Below are 23192 nucleotides of genomic sequence, written 5' to 3'. Positions count from 1 at the left end.
GACGGGACAGTCAAGTGGAGCGTGCGTCTGTCCTCTCAGTAAGTGAGTGAGACAGTAGACAGCATGAGGAGGGCTGTGCGAAAGCAAAAACATAAATATGCCTGACACCCGTAAACGAAAGCATCTGGCTGCAGTTTAAAGACTTTTTTTGTCTCGGTCTTGGTCTTGTCTGGTCTGATACCCTCTGGTCTGCTTGGTCTCGGATTAGGCGTCTGACTACAAGTCTAGCTTAGGTGGAAACTTTTTTTTAACCCTGCAGCTTTTTGAACACAAAGTTTTAAGTTATTGCTGCTAAAGAGAATGTTTAAATTAAGAGTTCACTTTTTGGACAAGCACTGAAAATGCTGCGCTGCACATATTGTAATGCTGTCTAAAAAAAAATGACTTTTTAAACATTGCATGAATTAGAAAACTGTCAACAGTCACATTTTTAGGATCTTTACGGTAACACGCTTTTTCAAGATGAAAAGTCTGTAAATTAGGCTTTAAGTGACGTCTGAGCTCAAAGTTCTTCACAGCTTCAAAATAAGGTAGAACATCAGAAAGTTTGGTGTGTCTAATTGCTGCTGAAGTGGAAAATTCTGTTTGTCTAATTAAATAAAATCACCGTTAAAGATATGTATTTACATTTTTTATTGGAAATATTATTAAAAATTTTTCAGTAAGAACAGGTTAACATGGAATCTTTAAACTATGCAAATCAGTTATCTCATTAAATATGCATTAAGCTGCAGACATGTTCAACACAAGTGAGTGTAATGAACAAACACTAAATTTTGTTTAATTCATTGAACATATTTTCAGGGAAGTAAAATATGATGGAATGAGAACTAACTAGAATCTAAGTATGACAAGTACATGAAAAAAACAGTTATTATAAAGTGATAAGACCATAAACATTATAGAAAGTTTTTTACCTGAACAGACGACGCCAGCATCCCGACCATGGTGACAGTAATAACTATATAGCTGCTGTACCTACAATTGTCTATAGAAGTTTCACTTCCTGAACTCACATTACTGTGCAAGAAAGTTCCTGTACTTGACCAAGTAAGCAGACCAAGAGCCTCAGAGCTATCCACAGCTCTGCTCTCTACAGACACTCAGCATCTTGTAATCCAGCCATCATCACACGTTCCCAGGAATAGTAAGGGTAAGAGTAAGAGTTATAGATTTCACTCTTCGAGCACTGAGTGGACCCGATCCAGCTAATTGATCAGACCTATCAGGAAAACATTGAACTATGTTGCAAAATGTCTTTAAAATTAAAATGTAAGTATGACAGGTTAGAAAGACTGACCTGCAGAAGGTGAAGATGAGACCACGAGATAAGCAGCTATGGGAAAATAAAAAAATTGAATATTATCAGGACATAAAGTTATTCAGTCTAAAAATACTGTAAGAAAAGTTGTTATAAAGTTTTTTAGAGGGTCTCTGTAAAAAAAAGTATTAACATTATCGAAATCTGTTTTACCGAAGATCAAGAAGTGAAGCGCTCTCTTCTCTCTGCCCTCCGACTGAGAAAAAGGCTGCTGCTTGATGTCTTATCTCTATACAAGAAGATCATGTGCTCTTGGGGTTTTCTAAAAAAATGATATTGTATTAGATAAGACAGGGCACAGTCATGCACAGATCAGGTCATTTTAGTGCCTGCCATGTTGGCTCATGGCTTAGCTGAATCTTTTATGTATGCAAATGACAAATCTCATTTAAGGAGTGTTATTTGAAAACCACTCTGCAGCTGACTACCACTTTTTTCTTTTATTGCTGTACGTGATTTAGTGTCTGCTGGCAGTTAGCCCATATTCTAATGAGATAAAACCAGCTTGATTTGTATTTACATTTTTATTGGAAACACTTTAAAAATGTTTACATAAGAAAGTTAACAGGTTAAAATTATATATTAAAAGATCCAAATGAGGTGTTATCTATTAAATATACACTAAACTGCAGAGAAAAGGCAAATTGTAGTCAAGCAAGACATTTGAACATCTGTTCATAACTAGGAAAGTAAATATGATGGAATGAAAAGAAACCAGAATTTAAGTATTGATGAGTACATGAAGAACAGTTATTATACTGTTCACACTATTCACACCCTGTTCCCCAGGACGAGTAAGAGTTATACTTATATATTTCAACTCTTCCAGAGCACAGAGTGGACCCAGATCCAACTAATCTGATCAGACCTATGAGGAAAAGACAATATGAACTATATTGCAAAAATATACTTAAAATAAAAGTGTAAATATGACAGCCCCCAAAGGGGATCTAGTGCATTACTTGCGAGAAGAGCTTGCAAATGAGCAGCACAAAGACTGAACTGATGAGGAATGTAGGACATTTGAAAAGAGTTGTGTCATAAAAGACTTCTTCACCATTTTACATTGATGACATTTTTCTGAATGTTTTCCACAATTTGTAGACAGTTTTTGCAGAATAGTGAACTTCTATCCATCTTTACTCCTGAGAAACTCTGCCTCTCCCTCTGGCATGTTTAACACTAATTTTTTGGGCATGCACTCTACTGCAACAGTTGGGAAATCGTTTGTCATATTTATTTAATTTATGATGTGAGTATTTTAATACAACTACTTGTATTTGTCAACAATTCCTCAGAGTGGCACATTTAGGGCCAGAGCCAAAAAAGTGACACATAGTGGTAACCCCCCCTCCCCTCCCAGAAACTATGAGCACACTTTGGCATGATCATAGGAATGCTGTAGAAGAGAACCAGTATAAATAACAAGTATGATTCAATGCAGAGAGGTCTGTTAACACATAAGCTGTGTCCCAAAACGTCGGCTGCATCCTTCGGAGGACCCGGCCTTCGCGGTCTACGTGGGCCGGTCCTTCGAAGACCGAGAAGGCCGGAAGTGCGAGGCTGTGAAATGGGACGGTCTAGCCTTCAGATTTGCGTCACCGCTGTGTCTGTGGAGTTTAATAAACTCGGCCGTCTGCTCCTTGCTGAGTGAGAAATATGACTGAAGAAGAAATCCAGCTGCAGCCTACACCCTATTGCAGCATAACTATGGGAGGATTCAGGTTTACTGATCAAGCACTAATATATGTTTTATCAAAAAGGAAATTTTAAGCCTAACGTAAAAGCTGCTCTTTCTGACATATCACGCAGGGATAAGAGCAGAAAAAGTAAAACGGATCCTTTAGAGCAGTCTGAAATCTGAGCTTTGGCTACAGGAATTACTTGTACATTGCTACGTAAAACCTGTACAAAGGAAGCAAGGAAGAGACAAGGAGAGAGGAATCAAAGCAACAAGGATATAACATGACACATTATTGATTCAGAGCTGGTATAAAGCCATGTCAATATCAGACATGACACAGCTCCATCATGATCTCAGATATTTGTTCATGACTTCTATATATTGAGGCCTAATTACTGTATACTGATTATCAACCTGCCACAATGAGATAAGAATGTACAGATACCATCTCCTGGTCACCATCTAGTGCAGAACTGGGCATTGTATGTGCTGATTGTCCCGAACCGGCCAGTGTGAAGTCAATGAAAATTAAGATCAAACGTAAATTATACATCATGCAGCAGTTTGTCTCATTTCAGCTACTAAACACTGTTTGATAAATTTCTGATCAGAAGATGGGACATTAGAAGAGTATGGTATAAACATCTGAACAGATAACATTTAAAGATAAGAAAGTTTTGTAATGAGAAAAATACACAATATAACAAACAAACAAAAGACAAAAACTGATAGTAGAGAGCTGTATATTAATATGGATACAGCGCTGTTGTGCAGTGATTTTGAAAGGTTCTCCAACTAAACACTAAAGACTTCTGGTACTGAGCTGCTCTAAAGGACACAGAGCTCACACAGGGCAGCAGAACCGACCAGCAAACAGGATGTTCATAGTGGGGTTATGTCTGATGAAGAAGAGGAAGGGGTGGTCTGCGATGAAGGATTTTAAATCAAAATTGCTCCAGCTTTTCTTGCCCGAATGGAACTCACCCAACACATATCCAAAAGTAGCCTCAGTTGCCTTCTCGTGGACCTTCACAAAAGCCTTGTGGATGACTTTTGAAAGTACCAGATCTTTGTGCCCAGACATGCCTGTGACAGAGAAGTGAAAGGAGAACATTTTAAATGAACATAATGCTGCATTTTCATTTGTTATCTGAGAGGATTTTTTCAAATTAAAATCTGATAAGGCTAGGTGGTGATATAGATCACCTGGCTGAGCTGACAACCAAAATACCAAAGGTGCTGCAGGAGCGGGTTTGAGTGTTTCCAGATAATTTCCTGCATGCCATTCAACTCATCCTCTCCCTTTCTTCCTATCTTGACTATTCTGTCAAAGTGTAATATCTGCAAAATAACCATGAAAAAAAAAAACCTTCATAATGTCACTTTAACAGCCTGTCATTAGTGATTAGTATCAGAGAGTACAGCTGGTTTAGGCAGGATGAACCAGAACACCTCCTGACTGTCTGTCAGTATTATGGTATAGTGTAGTATAGTGTCAGGACTGTCATATAAAAGTCCACCAGTCCATTCAAAACCCAGCATCAAAGCTTAGATCCTGCTTTCAAAATCTCACAGTAGTATGATCAGCAAACAAGACAAACAATCTGCTGAAATAAGCAGCTCCATGGTCTTTTGGAGAACTCTGTCACTGCTGGAGCATCTTTGCTCTACACTCTGTTCATAAACATCAATAAACTGCAAACGTATGTCTCACCAGAGAAGTCACACTTTGTGTGATCAAAGACGTCCACCATGCTCATGCTGCTCAGGACTGTGTTCAGGTCATACGTCTCTCCAGTGTAAATCGAGGCAGCCTCACATCAATGTAACATGTTTGCATCTTGCCTGGATGAGTCCAAGCCACAAACTTTTTATAGGTCAGCTCCTTCTCCAGCTGGGATGGAAACAATATCAGTCATTAGATGTGTGTGTGTGTGTGTGGTTGTTAGTGTATTGGTGGTGTGCACAACTAGTCAAGTAATCATTGCTATTGTCACTAGTTAGTATCAGATGTACTAGTAATTTAATCAGTTTTACTGTTTACATTTTGATAAAGTAAATTTACCAATAATTGTACATTTTTGTGTCCTAAATGTTATGCAGCATCTGCTGCCAAATAGAGCACTGTTGTTGAGAAATGCCATAAATTCGTTATTCTTGGCCTGACCTTTTGTTAACATTATTTTATTTAATTACCTATTTTGGTACTTAAAGATGAAAAAAATAGGACCTGCAACCGACGGAAAATAGCTTTCTCTAAAAGGAATTCAGTTATTCAAAAAGGCTCAGAGTAGAGCTACTCCTTGAAAGGAGACAGCTGAGGGGCACCTCCAGGATAAGGTGTTCCCACCAGGCATACACTGTGACCTGCTGGAGAGAATATATCTACTGGCCCCAGATAAGCTGAAAGAGAGAGGGAAGTTTGGGCTTCTCTGCTGTCTGTAATACCACACTTCAGATAAGCACAAGAAAGTGGATGGATGATTTATTATTTTGTTATTTTAAATTTAAACTTTTATTGAAGTGATTGTCATGAATTCTCAAATGACATCCATCATTCATGATGCATGGCACAATGTGCCACACTTTTCAGCCGCAGTTTATTCATTTTTCAGTTGTTACTTTTTCATATTTTGACAATGCGTGAACATCTTTTGTAGAAACATGTTTCATATCATATTTAATATATTTCAAGTGTTTTTCTTCTTCGTTTTTTGTTTGGAGTTTAACGTGTGTAAATGTGCGATGTGAGATCCTGCACAGTTAAGCAGCATGATTCATTCAAGAATGTCATTAAAAGTTTCAAATTACTTTGTTTACACAGTTTTTGACGTCAAGCAGTTTTCAAATTTCACTTAATATCTGGGTGTTTGTCAGTTTTAGACATTTTCGGTTAGTCTGAGTTTTTTTTTATGTAGTTGACTAAGAAATGAGTCACCAGGAACATCCCGAGTGTGTAAGTGTTCTACCTTCTCCAGTCCTGTTGTATCATCCTCGATCTCTGCAGGTAAAGATGAGCATGCTCACTTCCTCCCACTGTAAGGCATCTCTAGAATCTGTCCAGCAGAGGGTGTCAAGCATTACTGCACATAAATCTACTGATACACATACATTGCAATCACTCAGTCTCTCAGTGAAATCTGATTATGCAGTGATTTATATCATATGATAAATATGATGGTTACTTTGCAGTTTGCTTCTTCGATGAAGGTACACATGAAGTTCTCTTCCTGTTTCATCATCTTCACAGGCTTTGAGTCATTCTGAAGACAAACAAGACATTTTTGACCTGAAATAACATTCTTTTAATATATACATTGAAAATTTCTTGGATGCAAAAGTGGATTAAATGATTCTGAAAATAAAAAAGACAAAAATTTGCCTTTGAAGCTGTGTGTCATGAATACTCATTTCCAGTCACAGATGTATTCTCATGTCTTTTATTAAAGTAGTTTGTAAAGAAGATTTGCATGTCGTACACTCCCAAACAAATCTTATTTGTCTTACGCTGGGTCTTAATGCAGTCTCACGTGAATATTTTAGCTCCTCATCTTTAAAGTTCCTCCTCTTGAGGCCATTTTGATTGGCTGTCCCTGTTTAACAAAAGGGGAGGGGCTGATCTTTCTGACATCACGCAGAGCAGAGAAACTGAAACCGGTCCTTAACAGCAGTCTGAAACCTGAGCTTTGGCTCACAGGGATTACTTGTATATTTGCTCATGATTTAAACTGTCCATGTTGACCAGCCACAAGTGCAATGGTATATAGACTTTACAAGGTTATAGTTTCATAGTCAGTGTTCTGTTTTTATGAGCACTTTTACCTTGTTGAGCCAAAATTGAGCATCATAAGTTTTAGAGTACAAGAAATCTTTCTTCCAGCTGCCTCTGAAGTGGGTGGCAGTGAACAACACCAGCCTGGTCAGTTCATTCAAATCATCTTCATCCACCACCTCTGTGATGTTACCTGCTGACCAAAGTAAAACCAAATGTAAACATTGAGAAGTAAAGCCTCAAAGGCTGCAGCAAAGTTTTCATCCACAAATCTATGAAACATGATGGACCCCACACTCTTTCAGCCTTTGTAGGCCAGAGAAACATGATGTTTGACAATGCTGTTTAATCAGAGTATATTCTTTGACTATTAGTGAAACCTGAAGATACTATTCATCAGCACAACATGTGAATATTTAGAACAAGTAAGGATGCACAGCCATTCTGGCTAATCACTACAGCACACATGTAACAACTCATTATTGAAGTATTTAAAAATCCTGCTTTTTCTACACGAGATAAGATGAATGAGGTAAACAAGGGACATCAGGTAAGCAGGTAGCAAGCATTAATGTGCTGTTCTACAAGATGGTGCTCCTCTCTATATTTCTTCATGCATACCCTCAATGCTCTGCATATACTTGAGCTGAGTTTTCAGTCAAGGTCAACACATCTGGATGTAAACAAAGCATTCTGGTGCCTGGCAGCGACCTTGGAAGTGAAAGCTATGCCAGCACAAACAGGCAGGGAAACAGTGGCTGAAAAAAACAAGTGAACAGAGGACTGTGCAGACACTGAGGAAGGTGGTTCTGGGATCCAGAGATCACTGCTGAAACTGCCTGAAGCACTGTGGGTTAAATCAGGAATAACGGTGGAAGGAGCCCTTTGACAAACCCTGGTCATAGGTCTGTAAAGCTTCTTCACTCTTTAAAACTATCTTAAGTACATCTACCATCACTTCTGAACACCAGAAGAGGAAAAAGTCATTCAGTATTTTCATGGTATCCTTACAGGTGCACACTCCTCACCTTAGAGGGACTTAGCAGGAGCAGTGAGTCCTGCTCATGGAAAACATGTGAACTTGAACTGGACATTAGATGAAGTGATTGTGTGTACATGTGTAAATGTGATCCACCTGTGTGTTGCTGCACCCAGTTGTTGATATCAATCCTGACCTCTTCAGACCTGGTCTTGAAGTCCACAGACTCCAGCTCTGCTCTGTAATGTTTCTTGCTTTGTATTAAGAATTCCTGAAACCACAGACGACACATTTGTAAATTGACTCCAGCAAAGTCTCTGACATCACTGATTCTGATTTACTTCAAGCTGACATGATAAGAAAACACAGTTATAATCACATGATCACACATACCTCACATCAATCACTAACACATTTACAGATTCTGATCTGTCATTCTGAGGAGCCAGAGGAGTACAATGAGAGTTTCTACTTTACTTGCTTATATGTTGACCTGCTGCTCTCATCATCCTTCTCTACAGAACTCACAGCATTTCTGTCTCTGCCTCTCATTGACTCCAAAACACCGAGCTCATGAAGAATCACACTCTACATAAGAAGAAGAAACAGACCTGAGTAAAGGGGCAGGACTTCTCTCTGTACAGTCTGTTAGCAACAGTGAAGGTAAATGGAGAATCTGTCCTGTTGAGTTCAGTGAGAAGTTTGGGCAAAGCTGCTGTGAACATCACCCAACAATCCTTGGTTTGCAAGCACTGTGGACAAAACACATTAGTGGATTCAAAGAAGGACTCAGAAGAAAATACTGGACTGGATCTAACAAGAAAGAAAGAAAATCAAACTAACTTTGATTTTCTTCTTTGTTGTGAGATCATTTGTTATTATTTGTTCCTCTGAGTGGCCCAGCTTCTCAACATACCCAGGGAACCTTTCGGTTATCTGGATTCACTTAGCTAACATCGGCAATAAGTGCTCACAACAGCCCTGCGTTTCCATCTTCACTATCCAATAAAAGCCACAAATAACAAAAGACAGAGCTTACTGTGTCACAGCCTAAAGGAGACACTCTCCTAACCTCTGTGTGGTAACAGTATGTAACTGTAACTTTCTTTTACAACTTTCTGAGTCTGTGAAAATAAAATAACTAATTGTAAGCTGCATTCAAGCTCACTTTGTGTCTTCATTATCAGGCTGGTCCCTACATGACTGTGGTACTGAGCTTCCTACAGATGAACAGACAAAGACTGTATCCACACAATGGAGCTGTTATTTATTTTGTGTATTTCTCAAAGTTAGTAGGAAGACTGTTTGTGCAGCATGATCCGTTGGAAAGATTTGAACTTTCTTTCTTAACTTTCAATAAATCTCAGAAAACTGGTTTGGTTTCAGTCTCAGTTTATTTTTTCCACATTACTCTGGAGTTACTTTGCTCATTTATGTTGTCATGTTGACTTGAGTTTAGTTATTTGACCTCTTTTAAGGGTCCAATATCATCACTTTTTGTATGACTTACTGTGCCCTCATGTCTAACCAGCTCAGTCGCTCACATTAGGTTTCAGACTATATAATATCACACTGATACACTGGAGACAAGTCGGGTCATTTATACAGTTATAATGGTCACAGTGGTTTCCAGCAGCTGCTTAAATTAACACCAGAGCATCTGCATGTGTTAAATGAGTACCACTACAATAACTATTCTGCACTATAATTTTATGTTTGTGTGTGAGCATGTGTACTGTACCTTTGACATCTGTGTGGCTGTGTTGCCTCTGGCCCCAGCATCACCATAGCCAGGGCTGAAGAGATGCTGAACGGGGAGAAAAGATGTTTCCCGTCTTGTTGTTGTTGCTCAGCTGTTTGAGCAAAGCAGAGAGAAGGAAGTGTTGTCCTTGGGCAGAGATGTTGCTGATGCCATTGTTTCTGGTACAAAGAAGGGGGGCAGAGAGTTCTTCAATGTGCCAAGCAAGATTAATTAAATCTAACTGAGGTTCACTTTACCAAAAAATTACAAAACAAAAACTACGGTGGCTGTTATTCAGGGTTTTTGTTTAAAATGATATCTTCATGGTGTGTATGCAGATTTAGTCACAAAGCTCCCAGATAAGTCAATGAGTTATAAACAGCTGAAAGGGTTAGCATTACTCTTTGAGTGCACATGGAGGAAAAAAAAAATCTACAATAGGATTACAGTTATACACACAAGATACACTGTGTGGGGTAATTATGAGTAGTAACCACGTAGACGTGATTTATAAAAAAAAAAAACTGAATAAAGTTACATGACTTACTGACATCCACTTTTCTTTCGTCGTCAGACGGTCAGGATTCTTTCTGGCTTCCGCTTGAAGCGTTTTTTGTTTGTTTGGGTTTTGCGTTGACCATAACCTCCCCGGCACTGATTACGTTCTGGATAAGAGAAGTAACGGGAATGAACTCGTCACCTACTAACCAATCAGTTAACTGGAAAACAGCGTCACCATGCCCTCGGATCTCTCTGTCTGAGGAGTAGGAGGATCTAAAGTTTTCCGGTAGCGTCTAAACTCTTCACATTTCCCAAATGGTTAGTAGGAAATCTAAATTTCTTTCTTTTTTCTACATTGTGTAATCTTCAGTGTTTATAGTTTTTCGTAATAATTTGCACAATTACGCATGGCATAATTTCTTAAACTTGATAACTGAACATTTTTGCACAGGTCTTTTATCCCTCTGAATAAGCAGGAGGATAACGCATTAAAGAGCATTTTTACTGTGCGCACAATACTGTTGTCATAAGCTACGTGTCACGCTAGCGAAGCAAGCCGTGTGGAGGTGAGATAAGGACCCAAACGCAGGCACTGGCTGAGATGTGAGATGCTTTATTGAAGCAGAGTGACATACAACCAAAAGCGAGGGTGGCGAGAAACAGAACTAGGAACGACTCCAGACTGGGAAAACTAAACCCTGAATCCGCAGGAAGACATGGAGGAGTGACGCAGGAGTAACACAGACGGATCAATAACGCACACAAGAGGACACATGCTATAAATACAACAGAAGGAAACGAGGAAACAGCACACAGGAGGGAGATACAGCTGAACCTAATGAATCCGAGGAGACAAGGAGGACACAAGCTGAATAACTGACATCAGGAACGGACCTTCAAAGTAAAACAGGAAATACACAGACTGGACAGAGAACAGAGGGAGCACAGAACTAAAACCCTAAACACTAAAAAGTCTAAACCAAATACATACCAGAAAAACTGGAACATAAGATCATAATAATAAACACAAACGCTGGTCAAATGACCCAGGACTTAATTTAGAGTAAATCAGATGCACCTTTAATTGATGTGATTCTGTGAGAAAATTCAACACATCACATTGGACAGGAAAAGATGTTATTCCTGTTGCTGGCATTTCAGGAAGGACACTTGTACATATTGAATTGTACCTGAAACACTGTTTTACATTTCTACACAACAAAATAAATAAGCTGCTTCAAACATCTCCAAGTGAAATTTCAATGATTTTAGAAACATCCATCCATCATTCGCTTCCGCTTATCCTTTTCAAGGGGGTGCTGGAGCTATCCCAGCTGTCATAGGGCAAGAGGCGGGTACACCCTGGACAGGTTGCCAGTCTGTCGCAGGCTACACACAGAGACACCAACCATTCGCACTCACATTCACTCTGAATGAGGACAAACTGTAACCCTGGTGATCTCTGCACCTTCAGGACCCCAGCCCAGACCTGCACTAGGAGAGGTCAGGGAGATGCTGGGTGTCTGCAGTCTCACTGGGGAATAAAAGGTACCAGGATTAGAAGGAAGCAGAATCAAACACAACACTTAGTTTCTTGTTTACACACCGGTAGCTATGGACCAGCATTAACATATTATTGTTATGCTTCTTGTGATTTGATGAAACAAAGAGTGAACAATTCACTCTTATAGATCTTTGCAAACTCTAAATTTGATTCCTTGGTTGCTAAACACTCAGTCTCCAATAACTAACCTCTAATACTGTCTGATTGCTCCTTGCTACAGTGGGCTTGAGAGCATTTTTGATAACGGCCAAAATAAAGAAAGCAGTGAAAATATCAGATAAATAAAGTGACTCAAAACTACAGAGAATAACAGATCCTGTCTTTAATACATTGTTTGTCTATACAACAATTAATATGTTTAAAGCTATGATGAAAAACTCTTTTAATAACTTTGTTACAGTTTATAAAACAAAGGATCGATAATAAAAACGCAGTAATCACTTATTCATGTCACTATTATTATTCTCGCTTTGTTCCAAGAGTTAGTCCATACTTGTTTTTCTTACCAGTAACAGAGAGTCTGACCGAATCACTTAATGGGGAGCTGAATTCACGACTTGAGCCTCTTTTCTTATACTGACACTGGTACAATCCCTCGTTATCAAAGTCCACGTTAGAATACTGAAGGTAGCAGAGTTTGTGTTGGAGGTTTGGCTCCTCGTGAATGAACCCTGAATTTGACTCAGAGTGAACGATCCACCTAAAACCTGAGTTGAGACTGAACATGTGATTTCAACAGTCTGACCCCAGGTCACCTCACAACAGGGCAAATGAAATACGAGGTTTTGGAAAACTCACTGAAAAAATATCAACATATGAAAGCATTATCTCACAGGTTACTGATTCTATTATTGAAAGAAGAGAATGAAACAAAGAACTTGGCAAAGTGGATTTTTTTCTTACCAGTGAGTCTGACAGAGGAAGAGCTGAACCTTTGACTTGTTTTCATGTACTGACACTGGTACAGTCCATCATGATCAAAGTTCACATTGTGAAGATTGAATGTAACAGAGCTCGTAGAGGATGTTTGACTCTGACTGAATGAGCCTGAAGTCTTCTGGAGGATAAAAGTTCCACCTGAGAACTTTTCTGAGACTGAGCAAGTGATGCTGACGTCCTGACCCCAGGTGACCTCATTACTGTACAAGGAGATGGTGGGCTCTGGGTTGCTTACTGAAAAAAAACAAATGCCATGGTGTTACATGAGCCAAGGCACAGGCAAGTTCAGATCAGATCATATTAGTGCCCGTCGTATTGGCTGATGGCTTAGCTGATATCATGCATGTATGGAAATGAAAAACCTCAGTAACTTGAGGGGCTTAGTAGAGTTGGATGTCTCGAGACCGGTCTTGGTCTCGAGACCACTTTTACGTGGTCTTGGTCTCGTCTTGGTCTCGACTGACTTTGGTCTCGCTGTCTCGGTCTTGCGTTCTCAAATCGACATAGTGTTCGGGAGATTTGGAGTCAGCCATCAGCGGAGCGGGGGGGGGGAGGGGGTGGCTTACTGGCTTAAGCCCAGCTCATTTTTCAGAAGCATGGGTCTTTTGGAGTGTATTTTGTTAGTTAGATGCCTGACTGACAACTGTATAAAATAAAAACAACACACGAAGCACAGAGCTCACCGTCGTAAATTCCCACTAATTTTGGTATGATCCGAGCTCAGGCACTAGGCGACTGCCTGCGAGTTTGCTGCAGACAGAGGAGAGCTTAAGTTTGACCAGGTACCAAAGCAAATCATTCGTACTGTACAAATAATGTAAATATGACGGTGTATCACAAAAGATTGATATCAAACTGATCACTTGGTTGCGTTACTTGCTCTTCGAGTGAATCAACAAATGGATAAATAAAAAGCCAAACAACAATGCCGTCTTTTTTTTTTTTTAGAGAGAGTCTTAGCCTACTTTCATATTTTCAGTTGTTACCCTCCACGGCTAAACAAACTCTCTAAATCGGTTTCAGTTATGTACTGATGTACACAACAATGGATATAAGGGGCTTCTTTCAAAGAAAAAACTCAGGTAGATGTTATTTTATATATTATGCTTTGTATGTTGTTCAGTATATTTCTATGCAAACAAGAGGAATTTCAATACACAGCAGTATATTCACAGTTGAAACCAGATATTTACATACACTTTAGGGAGAAAACATAAAACTTTTTTTTTTACTGTTAAACATCAATTTAGAGTAAACTTGTTTTGTTTTAGATAAATAAATGTTGAAATATCTTTTGAATTAGTTAAATGTCAGAATAAAGAGAGAGAGAGCTGTCTATTTGTGATCACTTTCATCAATTTAGGAGTACATATACACTAAGTTTATTGTTAATTAATAAAACTCCAGAAGATTCCACTCTGAGCTGAAGAAGCTTCTGATTGGTTAGTAGAGTCCATGTGAGTAAATTGGTGACACACCTGTGGATGCATATAAGGCAAAACACAGAGCCTGTTTCTTTGACAAAATCAAGAGATGTCAACCAAAACACCAGGAAAAGAATTGTGGAGCTCCATAAGTGTGGCTCAGTTTTAAATACAATTTGGTGCCATTTGCAATTAAGAAATACAAACAATTTCTCTCTTTACTCTTAAAGTTAACAAATATGTTTTTTATATTTATCAGTCTAAAAAATAAACATTTAGTCTGATTTGATGTTACAATTAAAAAAGTGTTTGTGTTTTTATCTGAAGAGTATGTAAATATCTGGTTTCAACTGCATATTTGATGATGTTGGTGTTTGGCTTGATTGTCAGCACAAAGAGGGAGAGAGAGGAAAGAGAGGGAGATGGAACAAGAGCAGGTGAGACACACATGTTAGTCAAATAGTTGTTTGCCAAAACTCATCAGAACATGTATCTAGTACCTAGTGTAACTTTTAAGATACCATTTGTTACTTTTCAACTTCTATATTTGTTAAGTTATGCAGGCTTGTTTGCACAACAAGGCTAAATAATTATATAAACATTTCTGAATCTGAATCTAAATTTGGTAGAATTAAAAATAAGTTAGTGCAGGTCTATGATGATTTTTAGTGCTACTATCATCTAGTTCTGATTCTGGTCTGTCTTGGTTAAGTCCTAAGTAGTCCTGATTTTGAAACTGTTGTAGTCCTGTTTTAATTCTGGATCAGTTCTGGGTCTGGTTGAATTGGGGTTTAGTCCTCGTGTCTTGATACAGCCCCGACTTTGTCTGCTTGCTGCTTAATTAAAAAACTAGTTTAAGGTGATATATATTTTTTCCTATATGAAGTCATTCTTTTTTAACAAAACTCAAAACTGAGCCTAATAATCTTTCAGTCATTTGTACCCTCACTTAATTTCTTCGCTGCTCAGCTCTCACACAGTGGCTGAGCTATGCTCCAATCCCTCCATATTGTGGCCAATCACATGCAAGGATATAGGATAATATCATTATGTGAAAAACACTGAGGGTGAGAGACGGGACAGTCAAGTGGAGCGTGCGTCTGTCCTCTCAGTAAGTGAGTGAGACAGTAGACAGCAGTGAGGAGGGCTGTGCGAAAGCAAAAACACATAAATATGCCTGACACCCGTAAACGAAGCAGCATCTGGCTGCAGTTTAAAGACTTTTTGTCTCGGTCTTGGTCTTGTCTTGGTCTTGATACCCTCTGGTCTTGTCTTGGTCTCGGATTAGGCGGTCTTGACTACAAGTCTAGGCTTAGGTGGAAACTTTTTTTTAACCCTGCAGCTTTTTGAACACAATAGTTTAAGTTATTGCTGCTAAAGAGAAATGTTTAAATTAAAGAGTTCACTTTTTGGACAAGCACTGAAAATGCTGCGCTGCACATATTGTAATGCTGTCTAAAAAGAAAAATGACTTTTTCTAAACATTGCATGAATTAGAAAATACTGTCAACAGTCACATTTTTAGGATCTTTACGGTAACACGCTTTTTCAAGATAAAAGTCTGTAAATTAGGCTTTAAGTGACGTCTGAGCTCAAAGTTCTTCACAAGCCTTCAAAATAAAGGTCAGAACATCAGAAAGTTTGGTGTGTCTAATTGCTGCTGAAGTGGAAAATTCTGTTTGTCTAATTAAATAAAATCACCGTTAAAGATATGTATTTACATTTTTTAATTGGAAAATATTATTAAAACATTTTTTCAGTAAGAAACAGGTTAACATGGAATCTTTAAACTATGCAAATCAGTTATCTCATTAAATATGCATTAAGCTGCAGACATGTTCAACAGACAAAGTGAGTGTAATGAAACAAACACCTAAATTTGTTTGTTTAATTCATTTGAACATATTTTCAGGGAAAGTAAAATATGATGGAATGAGAACTAACTAGAATCTAAGTATTGACAAGTACATGAAAAAAACAGCTATTGTAAAGTGATAAGACCATAAACATTATAGAAAAGTTTTCTTACCTGAACAGACGATGCCAGCATCCCGACCATGTGACAGGAATAACTAATATAGCTGCTGTACCTACAATGTCTAGAGAAGTTTCACTTCCTGAACAGTCCACATTACTGTGCAAGAAAGTTCCTGTACCTTGACCAAAGTAAGCAGACCCAAGAGCCTCCAGAGCTATCCCACAGCTCTGCTACAGACCACCTCAGCATCTTGTAAGTCCCAGCCATCATCACACACTGTTCCCAGGAATAGTAAGGGTAAGAGTAAGAGTTATAGATTTCAACTCTTCCAGAGCACTGAGTGGACCCAGATCCAGCTAATCTGATCAGACCTATCAGGAAAAGACAATATGAACTATGTTGCAAAAATGTCTTTAAATTAAAATGTAAGTATGACAGGTTAAACAGACTGACCTGCAGAAGGTGAAGATGAGACCACGAGATAAGCAGCTATGGGAAAATAAAAAAATTGAATATTATCAGGACATAAAGTTATTCAGTCTAAAAATACTGTAAGAAAAGTTGTTATAAAGTTTTTTAGAGGGTCTCTGTAATAAAGAAAAGTATTAAACATTATCGAAAATCTGTTTTACCGAAGATCAAGAAGTGAAGCGCTCTCTTCTCTCTGCCGTCCATGACTGAGAAAAAAGGCTGCTGCTTGATGTCTTATCTCTATACAAGAAGATCATGTGCTCTTGGAGGGTTTCTAAAAAAATGATATTGTATTAGATAAGACAGGGCACAGTCATGCACAGATCAGGTCATTTAGTGCCTGCCATGTTGGCTCATGGCTTAGCTGATACTACTTTATGTATGTAAATGACAAATCTCATTTAAGGAGTGTTATTTGAAAACCACTCTGCAGCTGACTACCACTTTTTTCTTTTATTGCTGTACGTGATTTAGTGTCTGCTGGCAGTTATGCCCATATTCTAATGAGATAAAACCAGCTTGATTTGTATTACATTTTTTATTGGAAAACACTTTAAAAAATGTTTACATAAGAAAGTTAACAGGTTAAAATTATATATTTAAAAGATCCAAATGAGGTGTTATCTATTTAAATATACACTACACTGCAGAGATGTTCAAAAGGCAAATTGTAGTCAAGCAAGACATTTGAACATCTGTTATAACTAGGAAAGTAAAATATGATGGAATGAAAAGAAACCAGAATTTAAGTATTGATGAGTACATGAAGAAAACAGTTATTATACTGTTCACACTATTCGCACCCTGTTCCCCAGGACGAGTAAGAGTTATACTTATATATTTCAACTCTTCCAGAGCACAGAGTGGACCCAGATCCAACTAATCTGATCAGACCTATGAGGAAAAAGACAATATGAAACTATATTGCAAAAATATACTTAAAATAAAAGTGTAAATATGACAGCCCCCAAAGGGGATCTAGTGCATTACTTGCGAGAAGAGCTTGCAAATGAGCAGCACAAAGACTGAAACTGATGAGGAATGTAGGACATTTGAAAAGAGTTGTGTCATAAAAGACTTCTTCACCATTTTACATTGATGACATTTTTCTGAATGTTTTCCACAATTTGTAGACAGTTTTTTGCAGAATAGTGAACTTCTATCCATCTTTACTCCTGAGAAACTCTGCCTCTCCCCTCTGGCATGTTTAACACTAATTTTTGGGGCATGCACTCTACTGCAACAGTTGGGAAATCGTTTGTCATATTTATTTAATTTTATGATTGTGAGTATTTTAATACAACTACTTGTATTTGTCCAACAATTCCTCAGAGTGGCACATTAGGGCCCAGAGCCAAAAAAGTGACACATAGTGGTAACCCCCCCTCCCTCCCCAGAAACTATGAGCAAGCACTTTGGCATGATCATAGGAATGCTGTAGAAGAGAACCAGTATAAATAACAAGTATGATTCAATGCAGAGAGGTCTGTTAACACATAAGCTGTGTCCCAAAACGTCGGCTGCATCCTTCGGAGGACCCGGCCTTCGCGGTCTACGTGGGCCGGGTCCTTCGAAGACCGAGAAGGCCGGAAGTGCGAGGCTGTGAAATGGGACGGTCTAGCCTTCAGATTTGCGTCACCGCTGTGTCTGTGGAGTTTAATAAACTCGGCCGTCTGCTCCTTGCTGAGTGAGAATATGACTGAAGAAGAAATCCAGCTGCAGCCTACACCCTATTGCAGCATAACTATGGGAGGATTCAGGTTTACCCTGATCAAGCACTAATATATGTTTTATCAAAAAGGAACATTTTAAGCCTAACGTAAAGCTGCTCTTTCTGACATATCACGCAGGGATAAGAGCAGAAAAAGTAAAACGGATCCTTTAGAGCAGTCTGAAATCTGAGCTTTGCTCACAGGGATACTTGTACATTTGCTGCGTAAAACCTGTACAAAGGAAGCAAGGAAGAGACAAGGAGAGAGGAGTCAAAGCAACAAGGATATAACATGACACATTATTGATTCAGAGCTGGTATAAAGCCATGTCAATATCAGACATGACACAGCTCCATCATGATCTCAGATATTTGTGTTCATGACTTCTATATATGAGGCTAATTACTGTATACTGATATTCATAACCTGCCACAATGAGATAAGAATGGACAGATACCATCTCCTGGTCACCATCTAGTGCAGAACTGGGCATTGTATGTGCTGATTGTCCCGAACCGGCCAGTGTGAAGTCAATGAGAAATTAAGATCAAATGTAAATTATACCATGCAGTTTGTCTCATTTCAGCTACTAAACACTGTTGATAAATTTCTGATCAGAAGATGGGACATTTGAAGAGTATGGTATAAACATCTGAACAGATACATTTAAAGATAAGAAAGTTTGAAAATAGAAAATACAAAATATGAATACAAAACAGAAAAAACTGATAGTAGAGAGCTGTATATAATATGGATACAGCGCTGTTGTGCAGTGATTTTGAAAGGTTCTCCAACTAAACACTAAAGACTTCTGGTACTGAGCTGCTCTAAAGGACACAGAGCTCACACAGGGCAGCAGAACCGACCAGCAAACAGGATGTTCATAGTGGGTTATGTCTGATGAAGAGAGGAAGGGGTGGTCTGCGATGAAAGAGTTTAAATTGCCCCGCATTATCTTGCCTGAACAGTACTCAAACCAACACATATCCACAAAGTAGCCTCATTGCCTTCTCGTGGACCTTCACAAAAGCCTTGTGGATGACTTTTGAAGTACCAGATCTTGTGCCCAGACATGCCTGTGACAGAGAAGTGAAAGGAGAACATTTAAATGAACATAATGCTGCATTTCATTTGTTATCTGAGAGGATTTTTTCCAAATTAAATCTGATAAGGCTAGGTGTGATATAGATCACCTGGCTGAGCTGACAACCAAAATACCAAATGTGCTGCAGGAGCCGGGGTTTGACTGTTTCCAGACCATTTCCTGCATGCCATTCAACTCATCCTCTGCCTTTCTTCCTATCTTGACTATTCTGTCAAAGTGTAATATCTGCAAATAACCATGAAAAAAAAAAAAACCCTTCATAATGTCACTTTAACAGCCTGTCATTAGTGATTAGTATCAGAGAGTACAGCTGGTTTAGGCAGATGAACCAGAACACCTCCCTGACTGTCTGTCAGTATTACAGTATTAAAAGTATCAGGACTGTCATGTAAAGTCCACCAGTCCATTCAAAACCCAGCATCAAAGCTTAGATCCTGCTTTAAAATCTCACAGTAGTATGATCAGCAAACAAGACAAACAATCTGCTGAAATAAGCAGCTCCATGGTCTTTTGGAGAACTCTGTCACTGCTGGAGCATTGTTGCTCTACACTCTGTTCATAAACACCAACAAACTGCAACGTATGTCTCACCAGAGAAGTCACACTTTGTGTGATCAAAGGCGTCCACCATGCTCATGCTGCTCAGGACTGTGTTCAGGTCATACGTCTCCTCCAGTGTAAAACGAGGCAGCCTCACATCAAGTAACATGTTTGCATCTTGCCTGGATGAGTCCAAGCTACAAATTTCTCGGAGGTCAGCTCCTTCTCCAGCTGGGATGGAAACAATATCAGTCATTGTGGTGAACTTATCAAGTAATCGTTGCCATTGTCAGTAGTCATAATCAGATGTAATAGTTGTTAATTGAACTGTTTACATTTTATTTGATACACACATTTACCAGTACTGGTAATTGTTGTGTCTAAATGTTATGAAGCCATCTGCATAACATTTACACATAACACCTTACCCTGGGGGCACCTCCAGGTAAGGTGTTCCCACCAGGCATACACTGTGACCTGCTGGAGAGAATAAATCTATCGGCCAGACTGGAACACCTGATATTTTCTCAGATAAGCTGTAGGAGAGAGGGAGGTTTCATTGTGCCATGCATTCATAATGCATGGCACAATGTGCCACACTTTTCAGCCGCAGTTTATTCATTTTTCAGTTGTTACTTTTTCATATTTTGACAATGCGTGAACATCTTTTGTAGAAACATGTTTTCATATCATATTAATATATTTCAAGTGTTTCTTCTTCGTTTTTGTTTGGAGTTTAACGTGTGTAAATGGCAATGTGAGGTGCTGCACAGTTAAGCAGCATGATTCATTCAAGAATGTCATTAAAAGTTTCAAATTACTTTGTTTACACAGTTTTTGATGTCAAGCAGTTTTCAAATGTGACTTAATATCTGGGTGTTTGTCAGTTTTAGACTAATCAGTCAGTCTAATTTTTTTCTTTGTTTAGTTGACTAGAAATGAGTCACCAGGAACATCCCGAGTGTGTAAGTGTTCTACCTTCTCCAGTCCTGTTGTATCATCCTCGATCTCTGCAGGTAAAAAGATGAGCATGCTCACTTCCTCCCACTGTAAGGCATCTCTAGAATCTGTCCAGCAGAAGGTTTCAAACATTACTGCACATAAATCTACTGATACACATACATTACAATCACTCAGTCCAGCAATGAAATCTGATTATGCAGTGATTTATATCAATATGATAAATATAATGTTACCTTGCAGTTTGCTTCTTCGATGAAGGTACACGCAAAGTTCCTTCCTGTTTCATCATCTTCACAGGCTTTGAGTCATTCTGAAGACAAACAAGAAATTACATTTGACATTAAATATCATTTTTTAATATATACATTGAAATATTTCTTGGATGCAAAAGTGGATTAAATGACTCTGAAAATGAAAGAGATAAAATTGCCCTTGAAGCTGTGTGTCATGACTACTCATTTCCAGTCTCATAAGTCACATTGCTTTTATTAAAGTAGTTTGTAAATAAGCTTTGTATGTCGTACAGAGATAAATCTTAATTGTCTCACACTGGGGTTTAATCAGGGCTTGACTGGGACAAAAAATCGTTCTGGGTATTTTGACTAGAGACCGGCCAACATTACAGGAAAACCATAAAGCCTTTGAATGAAAACAAACGCTTTTTGACAGTGATGTACACTGTCTTGTATACATGCATCAATCTAATAAACTTAAACCTACACCTTCCTCCCTATTCTGGTATTTGAAACAGTACTTAGTTTAAACCAAAGACTGCTTGGTCGAGTTAACCTCCTGAATTATCTACAACACATGGTGGAAACCTGAAATTAAGACAGAGAAGACTAGAGGTGAGACATGGTCATTACTGAACATTAAAAATAATAAATGACAGATTTAGTGATATTTTCATAAACTATTCATTTACCACATCAATAAACAGCATGCAGGGCAGAATATTTTTTCTAACATGGCAACTTTTAAAAAGTGAAAGGAGACAGAAAGAAAGGTGAAAAAGATAAAACTTATTGACTTTTTGATGGCATTTTACACACAGTAGTGGTACAGAATCTAGAAAATGTGGGAAAATACTGGCATCATATACAGTACTTTACTTCTGAAGAAATTATAATGGGACCTGAAAAATTTACTATGTACATTTGACATCAGATGAAAATGTTGGTTGTAAGATTCAGATAATCTTACAACAACATTTACAGGTCTACCTAAAAAAATCAGACAACTACAGCTCATTCAGAACTCTGCTGCTCGAGTCCTCACTAAGGAAAGTGGACCACATCAGTCCAGCTCTGAGTCTTACACTGGCTGCCTGTCTGTCAGAGGATAGACTTTAAAGTTCTGATGCTGGTCTATAAAGCTCTGAATGGTTTAGAACCAAAATACATCAGTGACCTCCTGACCAGTATGAACCTTGCAGATCCCTCAGGTCACCTGGATCCTGTTTTTTTTATCAGTTCCTGGAGTCAGAACCAGACACGGAGAAGCTGCATTCAGCTTTTATGCTCCATATATCTGAACAAACTCCCAGGAGCCTCAGATCAGCTGAAACACTCAGTTTATTTAAATCCAGGTCGAAGACTCACCTGTTCTAAGCTGCATTTGAATAAAGCACCAAATCCGAACTGTTTTTACTTTTAAGCTTAAATTTCAAAACTTAGATTTAACTACTGATTTTATCTACTGTTCCATTTTTTCATTTAAATCATGCTTTTTATTTGTTTTTGTTTTTTAATGTCTCTGTAAAGCACTTTGAATCACCTTGCTGTTGAATTGTGCTATATAAATAAACTTACCTTGCCTAAAAAATAGATGTTTTAAATCGCTAGGGGGCCAGTATGATGTTTGCTGGAGCTGTGGCTCCAGCAACATCAGCTGATACTAGAAGGTAATATTAAATAAATTGTAACAACAGCTGATCAAGCTTAAGTGCTGCTGTTGTTTAATGCGACCTCCGCTGGTTTCCTCTTTCTGGCGCAAAGTGGCGATAAAAAAACAAGAGAGACAGGATTTGCGACAGAAAAGCCGAACAGCTGATCATTGATCAGTTTCATGATTGAAGTAGCAACAGGAGAGGGAGGGGAAGAGAATGAGAGAAGAAGAGGCAGCTGCAGCATAAAGACAGAATAATCAGCTTTGTGTCATTTCATTGTAGCTGAAGTACAGGACAAATCGCATTCCTTTCAGCTCAATACAAAACACGTAATATTTTCTCTGAATACGGACGATTCCATTTTTTATGGACGGGTTGCCGCTCGGGTCTTCCTCCTTATCCTGCCTCCCTTTCCCTTATCCACCTGCTGGCCCCACCACTTGCTAATGTTACTGAACCTGTGGAAGCTCTGCCATAGCCACACAAACAACTGAATTATTTTTTACACATCTGCCAGCATCTGGCAATCCACCACCTTTCATTATTTTACCGTCACGAAAACAAAACGACACACACAACACACACACACACACACACACAACACACACAC

At 38.6% G+C, this 23192-nt stretch overlaps 1 long non-coding RNA gene and 1 pseudogene across 1 annotated transcript; both read right to left on the bottom strand.

The window, feature by feature from the left end:
* Nucleotides 1–3761: 3761 nt before the first annotated feature.
* LOC109198391 (leukocyte elastase inhibitor-like) lies at nt 3762–8481 on the bottom strand (annotated as a pseudogene).
* A 7702-nt stretch (nt 8482–16183) lies between these two features.
* Nucleotides 16184–19884, bottom strand: LOC109198389 (uncharacterized). The gene is made up of 4 exons (XR_002059204.2): nt 19783–19884; nt 16536–16648; nt 16357–16392; nt 16184–16274 (listed from the first exon to the last, which is right to left on the bottom strand). It is a non-coding gene; the product is annotated as an uncharacterized LOC109198389 (long non-coding RNA).
* Between the last annotated feature and the right edge of the window lie 3308 nt (nt 19885–23192).

The sequence above is a fragment of the Oreochromis niloticus genome, unplaced genomic scaffold (genome assembly GCF_001858045.2).
Source record: "Oreochromis niloticus isolate F11D_XX unplaced genomic scaffold, O_niloticus_UMD_NMBU tig00008778_pilon, whole genome shotgun sequence".
NCBI lineage: Eukaryota > Metazoa > Chordata > Actinopteri > Cichliformes > Cichlidae > Oreochromis > Oreochromis niloticus.
The sequence above is the reverse complement of the archived record's forward strand: the minus strand, read 5'-3'. Positions and strand labels throughout refer to the sequence as shown.